Source organism: Molossus molossus, unplaced genomic scaffold, assembly GCF_014108415.1.
Source record: "Molossus molossus isolate mMolMol1 unplaced genomic scaffold, mMolMol1.p scaffold_m16_p_8, whole genome shotgun sequence".
Classification (NCBI taxonomy): domain Eukaryota; kingdom Metazoa; phylum Chordata; class Mammalia; order Chiroptera; family Molossidae; genus Molossus; species Molossus molossus.
This window is the reverse complement of record NW_023425402.1, coordinates 90,050,492-90,066,699: the sequence shown is the minus strand read 5'-3', so window position 1 is coordinate 90,066,699 and position 16,208 is coordinate 90,050,492. Positions and strand designations below refer to the sequence as shown.

Here is a 16,208-nt window from a genome sequence, read left to right as displayed (position 1 = left end):
CCCATGCACCAAGAGGTCGCCAGCTCAGTTCCCAGTCAGGGCACATGCCCAGGTTGTGGGCCAAATCCCCAGTGCGGGGCATGCAGGAGGCGGCCAGTGGATGTTCTCTCTCGTCGATGTTTCTAACTCTCTCTCCCTTTCACTCTCTAAAAGCGATAAAGGGGGAAAAAAGTAGAAAACAAGGCCCCTGTTAGGTTGAAAATGAGTCAGAGATAATGGTCATGTACATATACACAACACTCACACACACATGTATGTCATCCTTCATGATATACCTTAGTGTATCTCTTCTCAGCCTTATGGCTAAGATCAAGCGGAGGTATCTGTTCTTATTGGTTTAACATCTGATACGTCTCTATCCAAGGGGAACATGTTAAGTGGATTTTTGGAGCAGGGGGGTGGAAAGGCGCTCGCTCTGTCCACCCCACACATGGACCCGGTGTTGCACTATCTTGGGGACAAAAATAAAAGTACCTTAGTGTGATTTAGTAGCACTGGGACCACTAGAGTAGGAAACAGATGATGATTTCGGGACCTTCTGTCCCCTCTTGGGACCGCCTGCCCCTTCTGTAAACTGAGTCCTGGGCAGTGTGCAGCAGGGAGAGCGGTTTCCCGAGCTGCCCACCGACCTCCTGGAGTTACAGGCTGTCACAGTGGCTGGACTCACAGCCTTCGTATACCAAGGGCAACTTTTTTTTCTTAAGTATATAGAACCAAGTTGAATTATGTTTATTTGTTTGTTTGTTTGTTTATTTTTATCCTCACCCAAGGACATTTTCCCATCTTTTTGTTCAGGTAGAGTGGGAGGGAGAGAGAGGAACAGAGAGAGAGAGAGAGAAACATCGACGTGAAAGGAACACATCGAGTGGCTGCCACCCGCACGACCAACCAGGGACAAACTGCAACCGAGGTACGTGCCCTTAGCGGGAACCGAACCCGGGTCTCTCTGGACCGCAGGTCGACGCTCTAACTGCTGAGCCAAACCAGCCAGGGCCCAAGTTGAATTATGTTTAAAAAAAATTATAAATCATCAGACCCAAATGTCTTCTCAAAATAGTGTCTGCTGTGAAATTTGTTTCAGAATAAAATAGATATCAAATCATATAATGTATTAATTCATTATAAAGACTATATATTCATTAAAAATCTACTAACAAATGTTAACTCATCATATTAACTTCCTTCCATTCTTCTCTCTCTCTCCCTTCCTCTGGTCCTTGTCTCTGCTACTTGACATCATTCACTGTTGTATCAGCTTTGGCACTGTCTTGGTTTCATGGAGCATCAAAAATATCACTTGCCATACCACTGCGACATATCTAATTTAATGGTCTTGGAGCACATTGTACTTTTTTAAAACCCCATAATAATTGGATTAATTGCAGTGCTCTCCAACAAAGAATATGCTTTTCTTCTTCTTCTTCTTAACTATATAAAGTTAGCAAGACCTAGTGCTGCTTTCACTGACTAAGGTCTCGAAACTGGAATGGAGATGCACACTTGCATGTCCTTGTGCTTCTCTGCTGTTTCCTCTGAGTCCCTCGCGTTAACTCGTGCTGAGTGTCTTCAGGTCCAACTGAAGGTTCATGTATGTGCACCCCCACAGTGCCTAGTGGGTGATTGGCTGCTTAGACAGCTCATTTCTTCAACAATCATCTGCTGAACAGTTACTACTAAGTAAACATGCACCCTGACTCAGAAGTCTCGTAAATCTTTGTGACCCTCACTGCCATTCACCATTTCACGATGTTACGCAGATGCTTCCAAGCGGTGCAGCCATGAGTGTTCGTCATTTGGAAGCAGACATGTTGCTTTATCTCTCTCAATGTGTCTTCAACAGAACAACTTGAAGCACAGAATTGCAATACATTTTTAACACAAGTTTTTACTGAGCACCTCCTGTGTGCCGGGGACTATCCTAGGTGGTGGTGAGACACCAAGAGTAAATGAGCAGTGATGTTGCCTTAGAAAGGGACGTGCTCTGCAGTGAAATAAAGCAGAATAAGACACAGGGGAGGTTGCAACTTTAAATTAAAGGGTAGGCCTTCCTGAGCAAAGAGGTGATTGGGATTAAAAGTGAGCCCTGCAGAAATCTTGGAGAACATTCTAGGAAGAAGAAGCAGTCAGTGCAATAAATGTTTCTTAAGAGTATATGCTATGTTCCAGATTCGACAACATGCAAAAATTAATACCTCTACTTGCCTCGGAACTCACAGCTCTCAGGCAGGGAGAACTAGTCAGAATGGAAAGTTTTATATACAGGCACACCTTGTGTTTTTGTGCTTTGCAGATACTGCATTTTTTTAAACAAACCCGCCTCAGGCAAGTCTATCGGCACCATTTTTTCAAGCAGTTGCTCACTTTGCGTCTCTGTGTCACATTTTGGCAATTCTTACAGTATTTGAAACTTTATTAATATTATTATTACATTTGTTTTATGATCTGTTATCAGTGATTTTTGATGTTACTTGACCAAGACCCTCCACCAACAAAAGATTATGACTCACTGAAGACTCAGGTAATGGCTAGAATTTTTTAGCAATAAAATATTTTTTTAATTAAGGTATGTGCATTGTTTGTTTTTTCTTTTTTAAAAGAAATAATGCTATTGCACAGTTAATAGACTACATAATAGTGAAAACATAACCTTTTTTATTATTATGTTTTTATTTTTATTTTATTTTTTTTTAGAGTGAGGGGAAGGGAGCGAGAGATAGAAACATCCATTGGCTGCCTCCTACACGCCCCCTGCTGGAGATCGTGCCCACAACCTGGGCCTGTGCCCTGATAGGAATCGAACCAGGACCTCTCAGTCCATGGGACAATGCTCAATCCACTGAGCCACACTGGCCAGGCAGGCCATCACCTTTACTTGCACTAGGAAACCAAAAAAATCATGTGACTCGCCTTATTGTGATATTCACTTTATTTTTGTGGTCTGGAACTGAACCCTCCCTATGTCCAGGGTATGACTGTATTTTACATGCAACAATAAGTAGTTGTCATGTGGTAACGTGTGAAAGAGAAGTTCTTCTGACTTGAACAGTCAGGAAATGGGGGGAGGTTTGGAAGAGGGTAAAATATTTAAGAAGAATAGTTTTAGGGCTATTGTAACAGGCAGGACATAATAAGGACCAAAAGTGGCTGTGTGACTGGTGAGGAAGGGCAGTGAAGAGACGGTGGCACCCTAGGAGTTAGGAGACAAGTTTCGAGTCTCTGTTCTGCCACTTCCTTTGGAAGCACCACGTGGCCCTTCAAGGCGTTCATTTCCTTATCTCGACAGTGGGAGCGGAATAGGGTTTCACTCTAAGATCTTTTGAACAGGCTGTTTATTCATTCATTTACTCAATAAATATTTATTTAGCATTTCCAATATGCCAAGCATCATTGTAAGTCCTGAGAACCCTTCAAGTGAAAACCAAAAACAAGTCCTTTCGTCAGAGGGAAAATGATGGTAAACCAGCAGTGTAACACGACACCAGGTGGTGGTGAGTGGTACGGAGAGAAGTGGGACAGTGGTCAGGAGGGTCATAGAGTGATGGACGCGGCTGCTGTTTTTGATTGCGTGTTCAAGAAGGACCCTCTGAGGGTGCCATTAGGGCAGACCTCGGAGAGCAGTGTAGAAAACCACCTGCGAACATCTTCGGGAAGAGTTTTCTAGAAAGAAGAGACAGTAAGTACGAAGGCCTGGAGATAGTTACATGGTTACCCTGTGGAAGGAATAGCCAGGGGCCTGAGTGGCCGGCAGTGAACAAGGGAAGAGCAGTGATAATGACTTTGGGGAGATAAAAGGGTCAAATCACATGGAACCCAGACAGCCACAGCCAGGACGTTGGAGTTGCTGCTCCTGGCTGAGAAGTTGAGGCCCCGGCGTCACGGAGATGGGAAATGGCACGATCTGATGTACTACTGAATGCAGTTTGTCTGCCCGCTGTCTGGAAACAAGACTGTGGAGCAGCGGTTCTCAACCTGTGGGTCGAGACCCTTTCACAGGGGTCGTCTAAGACACAACAGTAGCAAAATTACAGTTATGAAGTAGCAATGAAAATAATTTTATGGCTGGGGGTCATCACAACATGAGCAACTGTATTAAAGGGTCGCGGCATCGGAAGGTTGAGAACCACTGCTGTCGAGAGTGGAAGGTGGAAGCAGAGGCAGGTCAATGAGCTATTGCAGTAATCCAGGCAAAACACAGGTGGGGGTGGAGACCCGGGTGGCAGTGGTAGAGATTCTGGCTTTATTTTGAAAGTAGATCCTACAGAACCTGCTGATGTTTTACGACAAAGCCAAGTCAAGGCTGATTTCATCTACTATCTTCCCAGCCTCATCCCTCTGGAATCCCGTCACACCAATGATGTGATGCCATGAGAAGCTCAGATCCTATGACTCTACCCTCTTCACCTCCAGTCCTCCCACAGCTTATATTATAAGTGACCACCTTCGTGGTCACTTCTTTGTACACACATTCAACTCTGCTGCCCCTCTCTCCTGCCATTTTCCTGGAGAAATCCCAACCCCAGTTTGATCCAACTCTCCCCTGCTCTGCACTAAAGCCTTACCAGCTAAACAAGGCTAGAAGAATAACACCAGGTCATTAGCTAGTCTCACTGTAAATCTGGGACCTCAAACCTAAAGTGCTGCCCAGCAGTCCTACTATGGTAGCTCATCAATGGACCCTTCCGCTGTCCCGTTATTTTTGCTCCTTCTTCCCCAGCCTTCAAACACCACTTGCTTTGCTTCACGCTCAGATACCGTCTCAGATACTTGACCGCACCAGGGGGAAACAGTCAGAAGGCACATTCTTTCACAACCAAACCTGTTAAACTGCTTGCATCTGTTCCTAATCGACTCCCCCTTTCCTGCCTTTGCAGTGGGTGACCCGTCCTTGCTTATGTCCAGCCCTGGTTTACCCCAAGTGCCTAGATTAGGGCCTGGCACACGTAGGCCCTCAAGATTTTTCCAGTGGAGTGATTATTGCTAAACTCTCAAGGGCTTCATCCCTGCAATTTACCTCTCTCTTTTGCCTAATCCATTTTCTCTCTCTATTGTATCCTAACCATCATTATATAAATTAAACATGCTCTATTTTCTTACATCTTGAAGAAACCCTCCTTTGGCCTTTTATCCCCCTCTAAATTCTGCCACATTGTCCAGTTCCTCTTTGTAATAGACCTTCTCCAAAGACCTGTCTAGACTTGCTGTCAACATTGCCTCTCCTTCGAACCCCTTCAGACACACTGTTATCCCCAGCACGCTACCGAAGCTACTCTTGTCAAGTTCCCCCGTCACCTCTACCTTGCCAAATCTGGTGGTTGATTTTCAGGCCGCCTCTTACGCAGCCTCTCAGCAGCATTTGACATAGTTTATTATTCTTTTCCGCTTAAAATACTTTCTTTACTTGACTTTCGTGAGACCATGTACCCCTGGTTTTCCCCCTCCCTCACTGGCTAGTCATTGCTTTTCAGTTTTGCTGGTTGCTCTTCTCCCATGTATCGGACCTTGGTGTAACCCCAACCTCTGCTTCCCGAACAGGCCGCTCCCCGGGCGAGTTCACCGAGGCCTATGGTTTTAAATTCCGTGTATGGAAGTTTCCTCAATTTCTTCCTCTAACCCAGACTCATGCATGTATCTGCTTACTATTCATCTCTACTGAAATATCTTACAGGTATCTTATAGTTATTCAAACCCGAATATGTGACATCTCTCTTCCAAACACACACACACACACACACACACACACACACACACACTCTCACTCCATTTACAGTTTTCCCCACCTTAGTAAACCCCAACTCCATTCTGCAAGATGCATAAGTAAAAATCTTGGGTATATTCTTGATTTTTTGCTTTTTCTCGTACCTTCAGCACATTCTATAGGGTTAATTACTGACCCACTTCTAAAATTTCAATTCAGACATCATATAGTGGTGAAGTTCATTGTGTATCCCTGAAGGTGGTTTCTGAGGCACGCTGGTGGAGCTGAGTAGGTCACAGCAGGGGTTAGACAGGGCACGTCTTCGGCTGTTGAGAGTTCACCAGGAGTTTTAACAGAATTAGCGGCAAAAGGAGGTTGAGATGGGATCACAGGGGTAAATGCTAAGTGAAGGAGTTGGCTTTTATTGCATAGCTAGTGGTAAGTCACTAACATTTTTTTTTTTTTTTATCCTCACCCGAGGACATTTTTCCATTTTTTGTTCAGATAGAGCGGGAGGGAGAGAGAGGAAGAGAGAGAGAGAAACATCGATGTGAAGGGACACATCGAGTGGCTGCCACCCGCACGACCAACCAGGGCCGGGGACAAACTGCAACCGAGGTACGTGCCCTTAGCAGGAACCGAACCCGGGTCTCTCTGTACCGCAGGCTGACGCTCCAACCGCTGAGCCAAACCGGCCAGGGCAGTCACTAACATTTTTAAGTAGATGGAGATTGTTAGATGGAGATATATAGATAATGTTAAAACTGATTTTTCTGATTTGTGTAATATATCAGACTTGACTCTGGAACATCTAGATAGGGAATATTTTAACAGACTAATTTCTGTTTAAACAAACAGAAATTTTATAAAAACCACACCAATTAGACAAAAAAAAAGTAATTATGTAAGGTGATGTATGTATTAACTAACCTCATTGTGACGATCTTTCACAATATATACATATATCAAATCATCACATTGTACACCTTAAACTTACACAGTGTTATGTCAGTTATATCTCAATAAAGCTGGGGAAAAAGTGAAACAGTAAGAAAAAATATGGAAAAAAAACCCAGCCCCAGGTGGTTTGACAGAGAAGATTTTATTAAAGCTTTTATTTAAATTTTTAAATTTGTATTTATTGACTTGAGAGAGAGAGAGAGAAACACTGGTTCGTTGTTCCACTTACTTATGCATTCATTGGTTGCTTCTTGTATGAGTCCTGACCAGGGATCCAACCTGCAACCTTTATGTATCAGGACAATGCTTGAACCAACTGAGCGACCCAGCCAGGGCGTATTAAAACTTTTAAAGAGTAGGGTAATCCAATACTTAACTCCCAGAGCAAAAAAAAAAAGCAAAAGGTATGATTTCTTTTTTAACAAAGTAATTTAACACTGATGCTACAACCTGACGAGATTTCACAAAACAGATCAATGGCCAATCTCACTAATGAATGTTGGCATTAAAAGGCCTAAATGAAACATTAGGAAACATAGCCTAGCAGCTCTTTCCAAGATGAATGCTCCCTATCCACCTGGCTTTATTCCAGTAGTAATGTAAGGATGTTCAATACTAGGTAATCCAATCACGTTTGATTGTATTAATACTTTTGACGTGAAAAATCAGGTCAAAGCCATAAATATTGTCAAAGTATTTAATACAATTTAACAGTCTTTCTTTTTTTATTCTTAGCCCAGAACTTAAAAAAAAAAAAATTTTTTTTTTAATTACAGTTTACATTCAGTATTATTTTGTATTAGTTTCAGGTGTACAACATAGTGATTAGACAATCATGTACTTTACAGTGTGTCCCCCTGATATTTCCAGTACCTACCTGGCACCATACTCAGTCATTACAATATTATTGATTATTGACTATATTTCCTATGCTGTACTTTATATCCTCATGACTTTTGTAACTACCACTCTGTACTTCTCAATCCCTTCACCTTTTTCACCCAGCCCCCTAGCCCCCTCCTCTCCGGCACCCCACCAGTCTGTTCTCTGTATCCGAGTCTTTAACAGTCATCCTCGATATTAACACTCAGTACTATAGGAGCAGGTAGATATTTATAACTTAACAAAACATATCTGTCTTGTCACCAAACCATCATAATTTTTAATGGACCATTCTCATTAGAACGAGGCACTAGACAGGACCATTCACTGTTAACTGTTGCTACATTTATGGGGAGAACTAGCCAGCACAGTTAGAAAACCTGTAGAACAAGAGGTTCGGAAACAGCAAAGATTGAGAGTATATTGTCCTTTGTTGTACATGGTAGGTTTGTATACTTTGTAAACTCAGGAAAATAAAAATTTAAAACTACCATCAATACTGGAATTCAATGATATATAGCAAGGTATAAAATTAAGATATAGAAATGGATAATTTTCACATCTACAAAGACAAATTAGAAGATATAATAGAAAAAATGCATTTAAAATATCTATAGTTGACAAAGCAAATAGGCATAAATTTAATAAGAAAAGTTTAAGCAATGTATGGAAAAAAAATTTAAATACTATAGAAGACCACAAGTAATATTTGAGTAAATGAAAAAAACATATACTCTGAGATTAGAGGACTCGGAATTGAAACGCTGTCAATTCTGCCCAAGTTAATTTATAAAGTTAACACAGTACCAATGAAAACTTGATCAGTTGTTTTGTTTTGATTTGGAGTTATTTGGGGGACGGGAGGAGGAGGGAGGGACTGGAGAAGCTGATCTGAGGTTCATACCTGGGCAGAGCAGTGAGGAAGGAGGCGTGGTCAGGTCCTAGAACAGAGAGTCAGGAGTTACTCCAGTGTGGCGCCTGAGTGTACAGACAAGTAGGACCGAACACTAAAAGCAGTATATAAAGTTCAGAAATAGACCTAAAGCTTCATGGGATTTAGAATGAGATCAAGTCAGCATCTGAAATCAGGTGGGACTCCAGTAACCATAAAGGGCTCCCAGCCCACAGTTTGTGGTCTCCATGCTATGACCAAGATCCCTAACTACAATTCATGTTCTTTTATTATTATTATTTTTTATTGATTTTAGAGAGAGAGGAAGGGAGAGGGAGAGAGAGAGAAACACCAATGAGAGAGAACATCAATTGGCTGCCTCTTGCATGCCTCACACTGGGGATGGGGGCCCACAACCTGGGCATGTGTCCTGACCGGGAATCGAACCAGCGACCTCTTGGTGCATGGGTTGATGCTCAACCACTGAGCCACATCGGCCCGGCAACAACTCATGTTCTTAATAGTGGCTGTAGTAGTGGGGCCATTTTAAATACGGAGTCTGTGGAAATCGGGTTAGAGGGGAAAGTATGGGGAAAGCCCTCGTATTTGCATTTCCTAGGCGGGCGGTGGGGATGCAGAGGAGAGCGGAGGGGCCCAGTGAACTACATGTAGAGGACACACATGTGTTTAATGTTTCGGCTACAGATGCTCCGACATCAAAAGTGGTGTTTAGGAAAGAAAAGCACTATTTGCATTCAACAAACACTAAGCGTTTGTTCTGTGCTTAGGACAGAAGCACTCCTAAACGGGAGTTGCTAATAAGGCAAAGGTTAAGAACACATGATTAGAACAGAGAACCTGGGGGACATCTTTTCTGGTTATTTATTCTGGATAACTATTCTAGACTAATAAATGCAAAACATTGACCGAGTAAACCTCAAGTTTATGTTATGAAGAAATGTATTTTGTTCATGTTATTCACATATATTTTTCAAAGTGGTGTGGAGTGAGACAAGAAAAAAATTTCAGTATTTCCAAGTATATATGTTTTGTACATCATCTAACTATTAAATGTGCTAAATTTAGGGATTTAGAAATCCACAAAGTACCTTTTTATTCATCTTCAAAATCAAAGAGTAAGTCATTGCTTTTGTATTATGAGAGCCTTGACTTTTTTTTTCTCTTTCAGTTTTCATTGTGTACCAGGTACTACCAAAGAGGTTATTCAGGTATTTGAAGGAAGTTCAGTTATAGACGCCAAAATGCATCCTGTGAGTTGATTGGGCATTTCTCCAACTGCCATTGTTGGAGGTTATATTTGATGATATGTTCACTGAATCGCAGAAACATTCATAGAGGCCCCATTGTCTCAGCAGAAAGCATGTCAATCATGAGTTACTCAATCTCTTGTGTAAAAGCCACCCCCAAACAGATAAATGAGACTGGGATTATGGCAGTAAACGGTTGGCTTTAATGGTATTGATAGAAACTGAAGTTTTCTTTCCTATTTCCTGTTATTCTTTGAACTGGCATCTCGGGTTCTGTTTTAGTCTGCCTTGATAAGAGATATTTAAGTCCAAGAAGGACTTGGAAGAGGACAAAAGGATAGGGCCTTGCTTTGTAACTGCAAATGCCGGAGGCCTATCTAGCATGATGCTGGAGAGCACGGGTGTGCGGAAGCTTCCCCACCTGCTGCTGGGTGGCCTTGGGTGAACTGCTTGCCCAGGTGAGCGCCAGCTTCCTCCACTACGCAGAGTTGTAAACCACGTGTTCTGGTTTGCTCGGGACAACCCTGGTTTACAGCTGCCGTCCTGTGTAATTATTAATAGCACCCCTTTGCTCTCAAAGGCATTCTGATTTTGAAAATAAATTACATGACTACCTTACCTACCTTAGTTGTGAAGTTGAAGTGAATTAATGTTTGCAAAATTCTAATGTTTGCATGATGCCTGGCACATAGTATATGCTCATATAATGATGATTCATATCATTAAACTGCTTGGTTTTTCAAACCAGACTTCAAGGAAAGGGACTTAATGGACTATGTCTATTTTTTTTTTAACAAAAATTTGGACAATGTCTGTTCTTTTATGAAAATGTGGCCACTCTCCCAATTATTCTAGTCTTTTATTCCACCCACATGGAATTTCCTGCCTAAAGCAATGGATTTGAGAGGTTTCAGCAACTACTAGAGCATTTCTGACTGTTGTCTGCACAGGTTGTCTGTGTGGAACTACCAGCAATTGTACTAGTACTAACTCTGTAACAGTTGAACACTTAGGAATAGTTTCAGAATGTTTTCACAAATTATATCTCATTTTCCACAAGAACTCCCATGAAATAGGTATTGTAATATTATTACTATCATTTTAATGATCTGGAAGCTGAGACTCGAAATTACAAAGTTGCTTTCCCACGATCACATCGCTGGAAAGCATCAGGGACAGTGTGGACACAGGGCTGTTCACTTTGCATTTCATTTCTCTTCAGTGCTCCACGTTGGTTAAATAAAAGGGTGAGATTACTGATCACCCAAAGTCCTTCTCGTTGGGCCTGCCGTTATCATTTTCACTGCCTGTTGGACTCGTCTGGCATTCATTCATTCATTCGTGCTGTTTTTTGCAAAAACCGTTCAAGTGTCGTCTGGCCTCGGTATGCAGACACAGTCCCTGGCATAGGGTGGCGATGGTCTAGAAGACACTTACGATGGTCCAGATGCAGTCGAATGTTCCTGGGTCTGTCAGTAATGTCCGGACCCAGTGGAAACGGGAGTCAAAGCTGCTCTGCAATTGTGGCACCTTTTGCTTCGTACGTGGCTGGCGAGGAGGAGAGGATTAGGGTCTCTCATTTCCACGCCTTTATGCATTCAGAACACTGAGGGGGCCTCAAGTAACTCGTTCCACATTTTTATATAGTATTTCTTTTATTTATTGATTTTGGAGAAAGAGGATGTGTGTGAGAGAGAGAGAAACCTCTGTGTGTTGTGCCACTTAGTTATACATTCGATGGTTGCCCCTTGGATGTGCCCTGACTAGAGATCAAAGCTGCAACCGTGGTGTATCAGGACGGTGCTCTAACCAACTGAGCCACTTGGCCAGGGCTGTTCTACTTTTTCTTGTTCAAACATCCCACCACACTAGAATTAGGCTCGATTCATGTCTTCCTTCCCTTCTAAACGGGGAGAGCGTTCCTGTCCCATTGCTCTCTCTATTCCCAACGTCGAAATAGGCACCTGGCACTTGGAATCCTGGGCACTGAGTCTGCGCTCCGTGCTGTGTGGGAATCTCTGTGGCACTTCTCGCAACCACGCAAGAGGGCGTGAACTGTGCCCGTATCAGAGGTGAAGAAACTGTGTCTAAAGTGTTTGTCACTTGCATAACATTACATGGCTTTTAAATACTGACATTGAGGCCTTTCTCTGTTTTAAAACAGTGCTATTGGGGTATAATTTATATAAAATAAACTCCACATATTTAAATGACATAATTTAATAACTTGAGACATATGTTTACACACAAGATCCCATAACCACAACAAGAGAATGAGCATGTTCATCACCCCTAAAAGTGAACAGGATTGAAGTCTGGAGCTGATTCCAGAGCCTGTTCTCCCTCCCACAGTCAGTGTGGGGAGTGGAGCCTCCGCCACAGCCTTTCCTCCTAAGCACTGTCTTAGGGCAGGTGATACGGAGAACCTCTTGTACCACCCCCGTCCATCAGTGAAAGAAAGGATAAATAAACGTGGAATTGGAATGCAGTGTGTACCCCAGTGACACCAGTGAATTGCAGGCTCACACAGCAACATGGCTGTCGTGGAAACATAATAAGAAAATAAGTAACAGTGCAAAAAGAAGGATGCCATTTTTATAAAAGTCCAAATAAACCCAGACATGTGATTTGGGCATATTTATACACACTTATAAGGAAAGGAAGGAAATGATTAACACACAATTCGGGAGAGAGGTGGCCTCTGGGGGAGCAGGGAGGAAAGTGGCGGTCAGTGTGATTACTGGTGATATTTTCAGCATGGATTGGATATCGAGTTCTTAAATACTCATTGTGTTGTATGCATGCTTTGTGTCCATGATTTACCTTTATCAAACAATCATTAAAAATAAAGTTACTAGGTCTGTTTTAAAAATTATGCTGTAATTACCTATTTTCATTATTTTGAGGAAAAGATCACTTACTATGGGAAAGTTTAAATCCAAACTATTGTAATTCAATACATGGGAAGAAAGTTTAGAGCCCTTAATAAAGGCCTAGGTTTTGTGGATAAAGGGACGAATGTACGAAATAAGAGAGAAGGAACAATTGATTATTTAATAATGTGGGTAGGAGAGCCTCCTCCCGGCCATCACGGAATTGCTGGATGGGCCATGAACTGTGTTTTTGTATGAATCTGTTTCATGCCTGGTTTTCCTCGTTGTTGGGTCCACATGGAGGAAAGGGATAAGAAAGAAGAAATCAAGTCAGGATCTCTCTGGTCTAAGTAGATTGAAGGCAGAAGCAGCATGTAGCCAAGAGACTGCGGTTGTTTTGACACCTTATAAAACTATCTAGAATCTTGAAAACCAAGAGTCAACCCCAGAGAGATTTAATTCTGGGAGAAACATCACTAAAGACCGGGTAAGTGTCCTGCAGAAAGGACTAGAGTGTATGTTGGTGTGTCATTTCATCTGTTCAACATCTATTTTTAGGTAATGAATGCTAAATGTAGCTGTTTATAATTATATTTTCCATCCTTAAAAGCATAGCAATTTTTTTTAACCTGAGCTAATCTGTGTTTCATAGTTAAACCTACTTTTTGGTAATTTGGCCATTTGCCAAAGAGACTGTATTTCAGGCTCCACTGTCCATCTGGTGGGAGGTGGTCTGGTTTCCAGACAGGACTTAGCAGTCTCTGAAATGCAGGCCTTTCAGCATCTAGAATCTACGAAACAACTGCTGGTGTGGCAGGTGATCTCCTGTCGAAATTAAGTCATTTGACACAAGGAATTGTGGCTTCTTAAGTTTCACTGGTGACTCTACGTTCCTTCCAGGACCAGAGTATGGGGCTGTTGATGAACACTATTGACCAGTTAGGTGCTTTAGAAACTGCATTTAAGTTCTGAAAGCAAGGCAATTTCAAACTCAATGATTAAGAAAAGAGTTCACCCTGTACTGAGGGTTTCCATTTACGTGAAGCATGACTGTGCTATTGCAGTTACTCTGTTCCCAACACAGGGAGCTTGAGTTGCTCAAAACCTTCAGCTGGTAAGAGACAGAATCAGGATGCCGATCCTTCATGTTCTTACTCCAGATTAGAGTGTTCCAGCCACTGGACCACACTGCCGGCTTCTGCAGATTTTCAACAGGTTTTGTTCTTTTTGTTTGTTTTTTACCTTAAATAATTTTTTATTTTTCAATTAGAGTTGACATACACTATTATATTAGTTTCAGGTAGTTTATTTGTGCTTATTTAGAGATGTAAATGGATATATATATATATATATATATATATATATATAATCAGAAAATCTAGTTTATTGCAAATATTGCCAAGTTGTAATTCTACACTGTTTAACAGAGAGACTTTGGAGTCAGGTCTGGGTTCTGATTCCAGTTGCCCACTTGTGAACTTTCCAAAAGTAAAGTTATTTTAGTCCATTTCCTCCTTTGTAAAACAAAGCTGATGGTATGACAGTAAATGAGGTACCAGTTCCTTTGAAGCCTGCAGGCCAGGGAAAGGCATGTGGAAGTCAGTTACGAAATGGTGATCCCTTTTTAGCTAAAATTCTTTTTTTCTTTCTTTCTTTTTTCAACATTTCTAAAATTCTGAAGTAGCTCTCTGTGCAATTCTGATTTAAAACCTCCTGGAACTTACATTTTCACAGGAGAGACAAACAAGATAAATAATGAAAATATGTGTGTACTGGTGATAGGTACTAAAGAGAAAAAAGGAAAGCAGAAAAAAGGGATATAAAATCTTGGGAAGGAGTTAAATTTTAGGTAGTGGGAACAGCTAGGACCTCAACAGTAAGGGGACGCTTGACTAAACTAAGGACTTGAAGAATAAGAAGGTTCTACTTGTGTGGATGTCTGAGGAAAGAACATTTCAGCTGGTGGGAGCAGCAGATGCAAAGGCCCTGAGGCAGTAGTGTACAAGACATGTACAAGGAACTTCGTGGAAAATGGTGTGACCAGGGTAGAATAAACAAGGGATAGAATAGTTGGAGATGAGGTCATCGTGAGCAGTGGCCAGTTTGTAGATAATGTAGGGTTTTGTAGGTCATAATAAAAATGTTGGAGGGTTTAAGAAGAGGAACAACACGATCTGACTTACATTTTATTTATTTATTTATTTATTTATTTATTTATTTATTTATTTATTTTTGTTACAGATGTTTCTCCTTTTCCCCCCACTGAGCCCCTCCCGTCCCCTCCCTGCCCTGTCCCCAGCTTTGTTGTCCATGTCCATTGGTCATGCACACATGCATATAAGTTCTGTGGTTTATCCCCCCCACCCCCTCTTCTGGGGATTGTCAGTCTGTACCCCATTTCCACGTCTCTGGGACGACCCCATTCCTCAGACTGTTAGGTTCATTATATTCCACAAATAAGTGAGATCATATGATACTTGTCTTTCTCTGTTTGGCTTGTTTCGCTTAGGATAATACTTTCCAGGTCCCTCCTTGACTGACTACTTACATTTTAAAAGGACCTCTCTGTCTGCTGTGTTGGGAAATACACCGTTGGAGGGAGAGAAGTAAGGGAGGGTAGTCAACAAGGGCAGAAGCACAGAGGCCAGTTAAGAGGCTAATGTAATAGTCCAGAGCGTTACAGTGTCTACCTTAATGGTGTAATTATGATGTGTTCTGCCATTGAGATGCAGGGTTACCTCGATACTAGGAGGGTTGGGAGTCAGGGCATTTTGGAAGTCATACCATCCTGGTTTTTAAATTTTCCTTGGTAGATTGTAGGACTATATAGCAGTCCCTTTGCATACAACTTAGTCTGTGCCCTGCTTGTCTGAGAAATTTTCTTGCAAATGAAGGGGGAGCACTTTATAAAACAGATGATCTTTGTCAGTTGTCACCCTGGAGCTGTCCCTGGTGATTGTCCCGTGGCAACGAGGCTAACTGAAGTACTGTCTCACTGTGATAGTTATCAATTCTGACAAATGAAAGAAAAGTAGGTTACTAGGGCTGATGAGCACCACTGAGACGCAGGCAAACCACCGAACGGAGCTCCTCCGTGTCCCTCGGCAGACGTCACAGGGAAGCGGAACCCTCTCTGCAGGATGTCACCGCGCTGTAGATCCTCTGGCCAGCTGAAGCTTCACTTTCTTTCCATCCTTTTTGGTTAGGATTTGTTTCTTAAGGCCTTCGAAGTCTGTGTTATATTTCAAGGTTGCCTGAAAAATTATTTCTATGTAAATATATCAGAAAATTGGAACGACCTTTTAATTTACTAGATTAAGATTCAACCTCAAACGTGTGACCTTTACACAAATTGTCATGAGTTTCTCAAATAAAATTAGTTTTAATTTATGTGTGTGTGTGTCTGCAATGTAAGAGTAGAGGATATGTATTATAAATCAAATTTAACAAGAATGTCACAACTGCAGAAATGGCAGAAATAATTGATTTATGCCAGCCTAGCTTAGCTACTGTGGCTGACTCAAAAATCCCTTTGTATTTCAAGGATCTGTGGGAGTTGTAACCAGTGTCAGATCAAACATGAATGGATAAGGCATGATTTAGTATCATGATTAAGATGTCAGGAACATATACTCAAA

General features: G+C 41.8%; 1 protein-coding gene and 1 non-coding gene across 2 annotated transcripts in view; both read left to right on the top strand.

The window, feature by feature from the left end:
• The window catches only part of NHSL1 (NHS like 1), a 224,607-nt gene that overhangs the window by 187,319 nt on the left and 21,080 nt on the right, over window positions 1–16,208 (top strand). The window lies entirely within an intron of this gene.
• Window positions 284–473, top strand: LOC118622171. Its single transcript, XR_004957978.1, has one exon. It is a non-coding gene; the product is annotated as a U2 spliceosomal RNA (small nuclear RNA).